The sequence below is a fragment of the Panulirus ornatus genome, chromosome 15 (genome assembly GCF_036320965.1).
Source record: "Panulirus ornatus isolate Po-2019 chromosome 15, ASM3632096v1, whole genome shotgun sequence".
Taxonomy (NCBI): domain Eukaryota; kingdom Metazoa; phylum Arthropoda; class Malacostraca; order Decapoda; family Palinuridae; genus Panulirus; species Panulirus ornatus.
This window is the reverse complement of record NC_092238.1, coordinates 11,924,939-11,938,766: the sequence shown is the minus strand read 5'-3', so window position 1 is coordinate 11,938,766 and position 13,828 is coordinate 11,924,939. Positions and strand designations below refer to the sequence as shown.

Here is a 13,828-nt window from a genome sequence, read left to right as displayed (position 1 = left end):
CTTACTTACATACATGTATTTATGTATATCTCTCATTTTAAACCAGGTTTCCCAGTCACCAATCCTTTTTCAGCACACAAATCTATAAGCTCTTCAATATTTCCATTTACACTACTGAACACCCCATGTACACCAATTATTCCTTCAACTGCCGCATTACTCACCTTTGCATTCAAATCCCCCATTACAATAACCCAGTTTATGAAAAATATGCAATGCGATGCTGTTAATAAACAATTCTTGTCAGTTGGTGAAGGAAGAAGCAACATACTTCCTCCTTACAGACTGTAAAATCTTGATAATAGGAGATTTCAGTTACAAGGAAATAGGATAGGGAAACATAGTCCCTTATGTAGGTAGAGAGTCATGGAGACAAAAATAGCTGAAACATGTACAGGTGAATTACCCATATCAGCATGTCATGGAGCATACAAGAACCAGTGATCTAATATTACAGTGCTCTCTTTTGAGCATCTTAATGAAGAGGACACAACAGTAGGATGAGAGAGTGGAAAGGGCCTAAACAGGAAATATAATTTTAGCAACAATATAGAGCTAATCCAGTTCTTTTGGGATTTTCAGTTGGGAAAGGAGAGATTTTTAAACACAGTTTAGACCAACAGTAAAGAATTTTCAGTGAAATCTATAATGAAGTGGTCACTTGAAAAGGAGAGAGGCATGGTTCAATAAAGAATATCATAAAGTGAAAAGCATAGAGATGTACTGAGGAAATGCAGGCAACACTGTAGCTAGCCAGCACATGAAAGATATAAGAGAGGAACAAATTACTACTGCAAAATAAGAAGCAAAGGAATTTTTGAAAGTACTATGAACAAGGTACAACACTTGCCAAAACTTTTCCATAATTTCATCATAAGCAAATTATAGGTTAAAGAGACACTAATCAGATAAGAAACTCAGAGGGAAGAATTGCTGTGGACTTGAAGGCTAAGTTGAATTTTCTTTTTCACATTGGAGGAAACAAATCCCCAACATTGGCAAGGTGGGATGGGGAAGAAGTTATGACTTATAAGGTTATATTAGAATCCTGACTCCAAAGACTTTTTGTCCAGATGAAATCTCCCCATGTGTGCTGAATGAATGGGCAGAGGCACTTGCCAGGCCACTCTAAGTATTGATTAGTAGATCACCAGCTGGTATCTTAGGAAGAAGCCATTACACAAGTGCTGAATGAATGTGCAAAGGCATTTGTTCAACCACAACATACATTGTTGACAGCCTGTATTTTATAAAGGTGACGGGGGAATTATGTTGAAGTACATGCAGATCTCCCAAATAAGTGTGGTCAGTAAAACAGTGGAAAAGATACTCATAAAGGAAACTGATGATTTTTCACAAAAGAGAAAGTACCTAAATGGCAGACAATCCAGATTCAGGGGAAGAAGGTTATGCGTTATAGATTCTCTTCTATGACAGTAAACTCCAACTACGATCAGAGAAAAGAGCAAAGGACACAGGTCAGAGGAAAATTGCCATTATAAGCTGTGGTCATCAATGGCATGCTGGAGAGCTCTATCTTGGGTTCACTTCTATTTTTCGTGTATGTATAACATTTCTCTAATGGACTACACTTTTAAGGATGATACCAGGGTCACAAGAGAAACAAAAAATGACAGTAATTGCATCAACTTACAGGGGAAGTTGGACAAGCTGGTGTCATAAATCAATGATGAAATTCAATTCGAGTAAGATCAAAGTAATGAAGATGGAACAAAGTGGAAGAGGAATTTGGTAAGATTATCACCCAGGAGGAAATATGCTACAGGATTGTGTGTGTGAAAGAGACACAGTTGTCAACATTATACCAGCAAACAATAGTGTATCAGTATGGAAATGTTTGATATAAGGTAGTCACAACATAAACCAAAATTGGATTTGACTTACATCTTTGGACACCACACCTATATAAAAAACAAAGATCTAATTGTCACATTCCAGGGAATAGTAACTAACATGGCATCTGAACTAAGAGGGCCAAGTTACAAATGAAAGGCAATGGGCTACAGATTTACCCACCATAGAGGAAAGGAGAAGGGTGAACCAATTCCACCATCCAGGTTTTAAACCAACTGGTTGAAGACGACGGTGAACAGTTCTTTATAAAACGCAATACCATGGTAACTATAGGCTATGACAAGAAACTAGGCAAGAAACCTGTTGAAAGGACTGAAAGAAGTACTTTGTTAGCAAAAGGGTGGTAGAATGTTGGAATACACTTAACAAGGAAACTATCACTGCCCACAGTACACAAATATAAGAAATGCTTCTTTTAAAGTATAGATTTAAAAGAAAGTTCAAGAGATGGCCTCCCAAGAGTGCAAAACTCTCTTTCCATGCTGTGTGAATAGGTAACTGAATTGGGTAGTTATTAACCCAATTTCTCCTGACTACCATTGGCTAACAGCATTATAAACTTCAACACTGTCTGCTTGTGCAAGTCTCGCTGAGTAATGATATGAAGGAGAGGTAGGCAAAAACAGTGAATGAGCTTATTACTTTAAAATTTATGCAGCTTTACTAATGGCTGTAATGTGTTTGACAAAGGAGCCCCTTCATCAAAACAATAACCTAACTAGTGTATCACTGTGCGGGGAGTCAGACCTTACTTATTAATTGCAGTAATTCATTTCAGGTCAAGAGGAGAACCGAATAGTTGTGTGATGTGCTACTAGAGGAAGCAAAGTGTTGAAGGTGATTTAGAAACTATTTTTCTCCTCAAGTACAATAACAGTCCACTGAAGATATGGATTACAATATTCTTAAGCGTTTATTTTGCTTTCATAGTTGCAGTTACATGGTATCTTAGGCTTCAGAAAGCACTGAAGTTACAAATAAAAGTAACCTATTAAGTTTATGATCCTAGTTGACAAGATTTACTGCTTTATCTTTTGAAGTTAGTTTTAAAGATTTAGGAATGTTAGCTTCAGATCTCTTACTAATATAAGAGTACTACTAATTATGTATTTAAAAGCATTATTATTTCTAGAACAAAAATGATGGGATAATGAGTATATTTTATGTGTTTCTGGCCACAATTCTTGTACTACATCTTCTTCATTACATTGTTTAGTTTCTTCACCCAAATGGTTTAAGGAAAATTATTGGATGCCTTTTGCTAAAGGCTCAGGTCAGAGTTCTCACTAAGGCTAGAATTTAAATGAAATATCAAAAAAGGCTAATAAGGGAAGCAAAAGAGATGGAAAAATTTAATCTAAGTTGGAAAACTTAACTTCTGGAAAGGGGCAGGTCTTAGGTATTTGGAAAGATATAATAAGATATGTGTAAGGATAGGAGATGACACCACAACATAACTGCGACATATAATCATGTGATGCTGTGCCTTACCAAGTATTGTAAGTCCTAATTAATACCAAGGATACACAAGCAGACAGCTCCTGAAAACAGTATCTGAAAAAATATGCAGAGAGGAAGGAAAGAGAACCAACACTGTGGCACAGGTAAAGTAGGTCAGGTTTTGAAATTGGGCAAATCAAGTTAGACTGCCTTGAATCAGAATCTCTATGTAAGTATACAGAACTACACCCTCCCAGAGATGAGAGAACAGGCCTTCAGTGCGAGCAATACTTCATACAAGGATGAATTATCTTTTGCATAATCGTTGCAACACTTCAGGCCTTTACCTTGTCCTTTGTCTTTGTTATATTTGGACCACAGACCCCCATTAGCCTTTACCTTGTTGTGTTACAAGTTATTTGACTTTTTGATGAAGGATTTATGAGGTTTTATGGTAAACACACACACACAAAGAACTATAGAAAATTTGCTCTCATTTCAAAGATTATAGAAATCAATAATAATACACCATAAATCGTTACCCAGTCCTGTAACTAAGTGAAGATTGAAGCTTAAACTTTAGCAGAGGAACATCTGACACTAATTAGTTCTTAAAGTCATCAAGAAATTGTTGTGGCTAATATAACAATATATCAATTAATCTCACACCATTACACATGGTACAATGATTAGATCTCTCAAAAGCTATATGATAACTGCACTATTTTTTCTTTTCATACTTGATCACAGTTTCCCTTGTTAGCAATCTAGTGCCAGAAACAGATTAAGAAAGGCTCCATCTGCCCACAACCATTCTTTGGTCTTCATGTGTAATGCACTAAAACCACAGCTCCCTGTACACAACCAAGCCCCACAGACCTTTCCATGGTTTACACCGGATGCTTCATACGCCCTAGTTCAGTCCATATACTGCATGTCAACCCTTCAATCTAATCTGTGTATGCCTTTCACCCTCCTGCATATTTACTCCCCAATTGCTCAAAATCTTTCTCAATCCATCCTTTCATCACCAATTTGGTCTCTCCTTTCTCCTTGCTCCCTCCACTTTTGATACATTCATCCTCTTTGTCGACCTTTCCTCAACAATTCTCTCCATATGTCCAAACCATTTCAATACACCTTCCTCAAAATCTCTCAACCACACTTTTTTTTTTACCACACCTCTCTCTTACCCTTTCATTACTTACTTGATCAAAACACCTTACACCTCGTTTTGTCTTCTAAACCTAAAAATTCCAACACCTCAACCCTCCTCCACACACGCCTCGCATCCATATAATATTGTTGAGACTACTGTAACTTCAAACACACATTTTTGCCCTTTCAGATATTGATCTCTCTTTCCACACATTCTTCAGCACTCCAAGAAGCTTCAGCCCCTCATCCACCCGATGACTTACATCCGCTTCAATGGTTCCATTAACTGCCATGTCCACTTCCAGGAATCTAAAACACTTCCTACAGTTTTTCCTCTATTCAAAATCACACCTCAACTAAGCTGTCCCTCAACCGTGCTAAACCTAATAACCTTGCTTTCATTTAAATCAACTCTCAACTTCCTCCTTTCACATGTTCCCCCAAACTAAGTCACCAACTTCTGTAGTTTCTCACTCAAATCTGCCACCAGTGTTGTACCATGAGCAGACAACAACTGACTTCCTTCCCAGGCCCTCCCATCCCCAATAAACTGCATACTCACCCCTCTCTCCAAGCCTTTCATATTCAACTTCCTCACCGCCTCATCCATAAACTAATTAAACAATCATGATGACATCAGACACCCCTGCTACAAACCAACCTACACTTGGAACCATTCACTCTGATCTCTTTTTACTTGTGGACATACTTTAAACCCTGATAAAAACTTCTCACTGCTTTTACCAACTTTCCTCCCATGGTGTACATTCTTAAGACCTTCCATAAAGAATCTCAATCAACCTTATCATATGCTCTCTCCAGATCCATAAATGCCACATACAAATCCATCCATCTCTTTAAGTATTTCTCACACACATTTCTTAAAGCAAACACGTGATCCTTACATCCTCTACCACTTCTGAAACCACACTGCTCCTTCCTCATCTGATGCTCTATACATGCCTTCATCCTCTCGAGTTACTAGCCTCCCATACAACTTACCAGGTACACTCAACAGACTTATACCTCTGTAATTTTAATACTCACCTTTATCCCCCTTCCATAAATAAAATGGCACTATACATGCATTCTGCCAATCCTCAGGCACTTCACCATTCTCCATACATACACTGAAAATCCTAACAAACCCATCATCAACCCAGTCATCATGCCCTTTCTTAATAAGGTCAACAGCAATAACATCCACCTTGCCACATTTCATCCGACATAAGGCTTTCACTACTTAACTCTTCACCAAACCACTCTCCATGACTCTTTTACTTCACATACTACCCCAACCTAGACACCCTTCTCACTACTCTTTCTAATCTACTCACCTCCCACCTTTCACATGCCACAAACATCTCTCACATGTGCCAATACTGCTTCCTTAAATAACTATCATCCCTCACACACTCCCCTTGAGTCATTTACTCTCACCTTTAACCATTATACACTCATTCTCTCCTGTTATTTATTCAGAAGTCTTTTTTGAAGCTCACTCACTCTCATGACTCTCTTCTCACTGATACTGTTTCCTCTTTTCCTAAAACCTCTGCAAATATTCACTTTCCTCCACAAGATTTTGATAACACAACCCACTAGCTGCCCATCAGAGCACATTTACATCCAAAAGTCTCCTTTTTACATGCCTGTTAATTAGTGTGTAATCTTGTAATGCTTGCTGACCATCTTTTCTGCTATCATAAGTATACTTGTGGATGTCCCTATCTTTAAACCAAGTATTTCCAATAACCAGGCCTTTTTCAACATAATTCCACAAGCTGTTCACAATTTCCATTCATAATACTAAATACCCCATGCCCCTCAATTATACACTCTACTGCCATATAAGTCACCTTCACATTCCAATCACTTGTCCCTAATACCCGGAAAACAGTAATTGCAAGGGGTGGGGGATTGTTAGGTGTGAAGTTTGCTGATGCGGAGGCAAGGGGAAGATGTAGTGATAGTTGGTTGCTGCTGCTGGTGTTTTGAATAAGTGGGAAGCCAGTAGTTTGGTGCTCTTTTGTATTAAAAGTGCTGACACACTCGCTTAACTGCTCCAAGAACACTTGCCTCTCATAATCTTTCTTCTCATGGCCAGGTGCATAAGCACTAATAATCACCCTATCTTGCCATCCACTTTCAATTTACCCACATCAGTCCAGAATTCACTTCCTTGTGTTCTTTCACACACTCTGACAACTCTGGCTTCAGGAAGAGTGCTTCTTCTTCCTTAGCTCTTGTTTTAACCCCTGGCTTTACTCCTAAGACATTTTCAAACCATTCTTCCCCTTTACCTCTAAGCTTTTTTTTTTTTCACACAAAGGCCAAAACATCCAGGTTTCTTTCCTCAAACATACTACCCATCTCTCCTCATCTTGGTTACATCCACACATTCAAACACCCATGCCTGAGCCTTCAATAAGGAGCAGCACTCCCTGCTTGGCTCCTCCTTCTGTTCCATCTTTTAGAGGTTGAAAATGTAAATTGAAAATGAAAAATTTCACAGTTGGCTAAATCAAAACTCGTGGATAGGGTGGACACATATTATGATGGACTATAAGCTGACTAACTAGTTGGATTCAGCTTCCAAATTCATCCCGCTGAAACTACTTTTATCTTTGCTGTGTCTACCAAATTTGCATAAGATTTATGTTTCATCTGTATCTAGACTGAACAATGTCTAACCCAAGTGCCCAGGATAGGTAATACGGCAGTTACATAGATACCCAGACCCAAAGTACAAGCGACGGGGTCCTGCCATAATGCTTTAAAATGAAGAAAAAAAAAAAAAAAACCCTTATGAGCAGCTGGAGAAAAGGATAGCAAAGCAAAGGCCCTCTCTCCATCCTCCGCCACACATCGCAGGAAAAATACCTTGTAGGAAATTCTCATAGGAAAGTCTTGTATTTGCTAGTTCTAGCTGGCCGTCTCTTTCAACATGCAAGGGCCTCGTGTAACAACGTCTTCAACTGACATGGCTCTTTAGAACAAACTTGGAAGCGATGGACGATAAGTCTGCCGAGACCCGGGGAGGGGGGGGGGTATCGTAGAATCACTACCCGATTTCCCACCACTACCGCCAGCACTGTACGATCAGCTAACTATACCATCTGCCTCATCAACATCCAAGCCTTATTCTTGAAAAAAAAAAAAGTAAGAGAGAAGGGGAGCAGTGTAGCAACCCCTGTCGCCCGACAAGGTCACTTTAATGACGGCGCCTTGACTAGTGCTTGGCAGGGGTCTGCGTGTGACCTTATCTGACCTAATAATCCCGGGAGGAGTGGCCCAACCATCGGGCGCACCTGCAATATCAATCCCTGAAATCCATATTCGGTGTTCGGCGGTAGCAGATCAAAAATTGCCACTGTATAAATGAAGAGACTATTTCCATCTGAGGCGCCGCTCTTATGGACTTAACCCCGAGTCCAACAGCATGTAGAGAGGTAAGCAAAGCTTTTGACATACGGCTTCGACGTCTCTAATTCCGTTTGGGAATAGTTATCCTTCCCAGACCTGGCCTCGAAGCTTATTATATACCAGGGTATCATCGCAGGAAGGCTGTCAAGCAGTTGACTCACCACTAGACAACGAGTGTACCATTCCGGTACCTGAAGTCCTGGCGATGTGATTCTAAACTCAAGCCATCCTTAAGAAGTCTCCTTCGTCTGTAGATGTCACAACATGACTTTCTGATGTTCCATCTTCCTGGCAGGTTTCATTGTGGTGGCTCATCTCCAACAGCACTCGCGTGGGACATTGCCTCCGCCCGTCACGAGCAGCAACTGTAACAAGGGACCTACGGCCACGCCCGTAGCACTCCTGCAACCCAAGCACTAAACGCCAGCCGCTGCGCACTCCAGGAACCGCGACAGGTGTCACACTCATCTACAGTAGCTCCACGTCGACTCAGCAGCCATGCACTTCTACGTGGTCCAGCTTCATCAGACGTCTCTTACCATCATCAGCATAACAGGACCCGTACCAGCCTGTCTCGTATTACTCGACCTACCATATTTATTCTATTTCATTTTCATCTCTACATCATTATCTTGCATCTCCAGTAGTTCATGGCCCTCTGTTACCTCACCTTCTATATCCTAACCAATAAAGCACTGTTGATGTTTCATGGTTTCCATGGCCCTATCTCAGCTATATCACTCCAACACTCTTACAAGAACACCCGCTAAAGATACATATAGTTTTTTTGTACCTGATGTCCCCCCCCCCCCCCCCAAAAAAAAAAGCCCCCTACAACTTTGTTATTCACGGCTCCAAACAACAAACTTTACGTTCGAAGGTACTCATTTCCTCAATGAATGGTTATTTTTGAAACGATCAGCAAAATATCAAACAAATTACGATAAATCATACAAACATTGAGTTAATCGACGCAAAATTCGCATCTACTAGTAATGACTATGAGCATACCAACTTCTTTAAGTTTCAGAACTCGGCTACATATCACATGCACGCTACTACGACTCGCACGTAAAGAGACTTTAACATGTTAAATTTATGTACACATCGATGCCACTATAACTTCGCGGAGTAAGAAATACACTTCACGATAAACTTGTTTTCGTTTCAAATTTCAATGTGGCGAAAATCGAATTCCACGGCAACTGTAGCCGTCGAAGATAAGTTTGTCAGACATAAATCACTGCAAGAGGCCTATTGGCCCATGCTAGGCAGGTCCTGAGTCTGTCCACCCTGCAACCATCCGCCTGAACCCATAAACACATCCATCCTTCGTTTCAAGTTTTTTTCTTTTTTACTATTGCTAAGTGTTAGTATAGGGTGACAGGGAACTAACTACTGAGAAGGGGCTAGTATATAGAGAAGCAAGTTGTTAATCATATAGGTGTAGGTCATCAAGGGGAAGGTAACAGATCAGAGTGTAGATAGCAAAGCCATAAGTACTTGGCAGCTTGTTCCATAAATCTACCACCCTATTCCCGAACCAATATTTAACCACATCCAGCCTGATTTTTTTTTTCTGATTTAAATCCATTTTTTCGTGACCTATCCGATGGCGCCATTCTAATAACTTTGTTCATGTTACCTTTATTAATGCCCTTCACCCATTCAAAAACTTCAATCATATCCTCTCTAGCACTCCTCTTAAGTGATCGTAAATTCAGTCTTTGTAACCTTTCTTCATAGGTGAGGTTTCTAATTCCGGGTATCATTTTTGTCATTCGCCTTTGTACTCTCTTTAAACAATCTATATCAACTGCATAGTATGGAGCCCAAAACTGTACCGCATAATCCAAATGTGGTCTCACCAACGCAAGATAACGCTACAATAATACTCTGGGAGGTTTATTGCTATCAGTCCTATAAATGAACCCTAGCAGCCTATTAGCCGTAATACACACTTTTATACATTATTGCCGCGGCTAAAGATCCTTGCTCATCAGTATCCATAAATCTTTTTCGCATTCTATGTTACCATTAATGATAAAGTCCGGTTTGTAATCACTGTTCATGTCTTTACCCACACTAATTGTTGTGCATTCATCTATGGTGAATTTCATTTTCCATGTACCCGCTCACTCTGATAATTCTATTTCAGTCCCGCTGCAAACTCAGTGAATTTTCATCAAATTACAGCCTATTTTTGTAACCAGCAAATTTACTCATGTCGCTGGTTATTCCCATATATATATATATATATATATATATATATATATATATATATATATATATATATATATATATATATATATATAACAAATAAGAGCGGGCCCAAGACTGATCCCTGAGGAACACCACTGACTACATTACCCAAGTCCAATATAACTCAGTTGATGCGTACCCTCTATTTTGTCAGTGGGCCACGCCCTAATCCAATTAAATACTCAAACCCCAATGCCGTGTGCCGCTATTTTTCTAAACAGACGCTCATTAGGTACTCTGTCAAAAGCCTTACTTAAGTCTTAAGTATACCATAACTCTTACCCTGATCAACAGTTTCAAATTTTCTCCCTAACCTTCGTTTTGTATATTTGAAAAATCCTTCGGCATGGTTTTTAGCCTTCCTCATCTCTGATTTTACCATTCTCTTAATTTAAGTTAGCTGATCCATAAACTGTTTCCCCACGGGTTTACCTTGTACCTTTAGCGTTTTATTCCATCATTTAGTCATTTTGGGTCATTATTGTTAGTCCTGTACCTACCTACATGGGATATTCAATTTTTGTCCCTTTTTCATTGTTTCCTGGAACTTTTCTCACCCACACTTGACCTGACACTACCGCTTAGCTGATCTGAGTCACCTCACTGACCTGACCACACACCACCAGCACAGCTTGATTCGTTTGACCTTTCCACCTTCGTTTAGTCCCATCTAATAAACCACAAGCAAGGTATCTACGTAGCCCCGCAAAGTTTGCCTGTACGAAAGTCTGGAACGAACATTTCATTCTCCCTCCTATTCACATCCTTCATTATATCAAATCTGATTTCCTTGTGGTCACTGTTATCTAACTGTCCTACCACCTCACCTTCATCTATATAGTTGTTTGCATTTGTCAGTAACAAATCGAATATGCTATCACCCTTGGTCCCCTCGGAAACGTGGTGTGTAGAAAACAATGTTGGACTGTCTCCAAAAATTCCTCAGACTCAACACCTCCCATATCATCTTAAGCAATGTCCTTATAATCTATTATCAGAATTTGCTTGCACGTTAATTTCGTTGACCCTTAAAATATTCATATAAGAACAGGACAAAAAAAAGAAACTATTCTAAGTTATGAAATGTTATATCTTACAATCAACTACGATATGAAATCTGGTGTTTCTGATTTTTAACTGCTTATGGTTAAATGACGAGCATTTATAAATCGCATCTCCTATCAGAGGGCAGGATTACACTTTACCGTTGCTGTAAAGTTCCAGTTTGGGGAACAGAAATTATTAATGGATCTACATAAATTATGACTTACATAATCAAAACTGGGAGAGCGAGATTTGGAGCATCCCCCACCGGACTCATGTGATAATTGCCGGGGGAGGGGTATAATTACAAAAAAGTGCTGGGTCAATGAGATCTAAAATCATATGAACTCATCAAAACAGAGAAATCCTTAATTTCCACACAAGTCGGAATATGTTAGTTATCAAAGAACTTGTGAACACCGTCCTATACCTTGATTTCCATATATTCGTAGTATGTCAGTAACAATATTATCTTCTCTCTGCCATCGAGGATACAAGAAGAGGAAGGTAAACACAGTGAACGTGGCAAAAAATCATCTCAACAACTGACTGCAAAATACATCATAACATTCAGTTTTCACCCAATGTAAGGTACATGAAGTTTTCATAGGTTCTGTTGATTTTGGTCCCTACTTTTCCCTGAACATTACAGCCCTCCCCACTAATATTTATTATTGGATACAAATAATGTTAAAAGTCTCACTCCCCAATCAAAATTACTTTCAGTAAAAAAAAGTCCATTGAAATGCATTTTTCTTAAATACAGAGCATATTTCTAAGGTATTCCTAAGCTGGAACTGTGCTAAGTATCCCTAATTTCGTTTTTTGCACACAATAATTTAATTGCCACGTGTAGTTGAAGCTGTAACTTTGTATGTTAGTGTTGTTTTTCTGTTGACAATACAAAAATAAAAAAAAGTTTTATAAAGTATTATGTATTATGAGAGCTGAGTTACAAGTAAAGGCCAAAGGCCTTAAATTTGCCCACCATGGAAAGAGAACAGTGAGATGACCTGATCACATTTTACGTTATCAAATAAATAGCTTGATGGCGATGTAAATTGTGCACAATTCTCAGAAAGATACGGGGATACAATAACCAGAGGCCAAAACATGAACTAAATTTGTTAGTAAGGATATAAAAGTAGTAAAGTTTGCGAATCGTGGATTAATGGAGTAATCTGCATGAAGAAACAATATATGCTGATAGCATACAGAAGTTTAAACATTTCTGTGATAGCGATAATATGGTTTAATAGATGGTGCCCCACTTGTGTGAAACTCCCTCCCAGTTCGTACAAAAGAATTACACACACACACACACACACACACACACACATATATATATATATATATATATATATATATATATATATATATATATATATATATATATATATATATATACCGAAAACAATAATCAATCTTTGCAACAACCAACTATTATGTTAGCTTTATAATCTTAACGTACAGTATTAAAAAGTGGCTGTCATACACTAATACCATGATATGGAAGTACCGAAATAAACCCTGGAATTGATCAAAAATTAAGATTTTGAAAGGAACCAAAATAATAAACTTATTACAAGTAGCACATGAAAATTACAAAAACATAAACAAACATGATTACTATCAAAATAAGACATTTGTTAGAATAAAGTGACATTATACTATAGCAAGAAATGACAGCAGATTATACAATGAAAAAAAGTAAAACAAGACAAAAAATGCAGGATCAGTCGTTATGAATCGTTCCACTGTAAGATTTTCAAAGTGGCTTATGTACCAATTGTGATCCTGTAACTCTGTCACCTTCCTGACTTATTCACAACTATAATGCAAGTAGCAATAACACTGGAACAAGAAATCTACTTTGTGGAAACAAAGATAATCTCAACATATTTTGCTCCACTCACTATGGCAAAATGATTAAGTAATACTCATTTTCACAATGTAAATCATCACACATCACACTGTTTTGATGATAACTGAAAATGTCCATAAACAGGGTCACAGTTTTTACGTTTCTTACCGTCATTTGGTGTTCATTGATTCAGATAAGCTCCCATAGAGTAAGAATAGCCCAAGCGAGAACGGTGTTTGAGGCGATTCTTACCATGGCTATTCTGTCACAAAAGGCTGGTGGTGGTGATAAATATCTAGGCGACCGCTGGAGAAAAGTCACAAAGGATTGGGTCACTTGTTTATGTCCGGGCAGACAACGTCTCCAACCCGACTCCAATCTTCGTTTCAGTTTATTCGAACCTCGTTCAGATTCGTTCTTGACCATCTTTCGGAGCGTTCATTGTTAGGCTAAGTTGTCAGCACCCACATTTTTGTATAGGCTCATATGGATAGAAACCCAATTGAATATAGCGCATACATCCTGCAAATCCTAATAGCAAAACTGTAAAATCATATTTGTAATTGGATAAAATTGATAGTAGGACTGATGTGCTTCGAAGTTTCAGTAATGGTTTCAGAATCAGCGTGTATCACTACGTAATGATTAAGAGTTGTAGCATGTTCACAGTCTTCATTTTAAGATCATTCAATTCCATCTGTCATGTGGAGACATTGTCATTTACAAAGTGGAGGCAAGAGCAGAATAAAAAGATGATGC

The 13,828-nt window shown here is 38.6% G+C and overlaps 1 long non-coding RNA gene across 2 annotated transcripts in view; it reads right to left on the bottom strand.

The window, feature by feature from the left end:
- LOC139753595 (uncharacterized) overlaps positions 1-13,520 on the bottom strand; it is a 55,271-nt gene extending 41,751 nt beyond the window's left edge. Inside the window, exon 1 of one of the 2 annotated variants that reach the window (XR_011713730.1) lies at positions 13,238-13,520. This is a non-coding gene — a long non-coding RNA (uncharacterized lncRNA). The remainder of the gene's footprint in view (positions 1-13,237) is intronic. The other variant, XR_011713731.1, reaches the window with a different exon arrangement.
- Between the last annotated feature and the right edge of the window lie 308 nt (positions 13,521-13,828).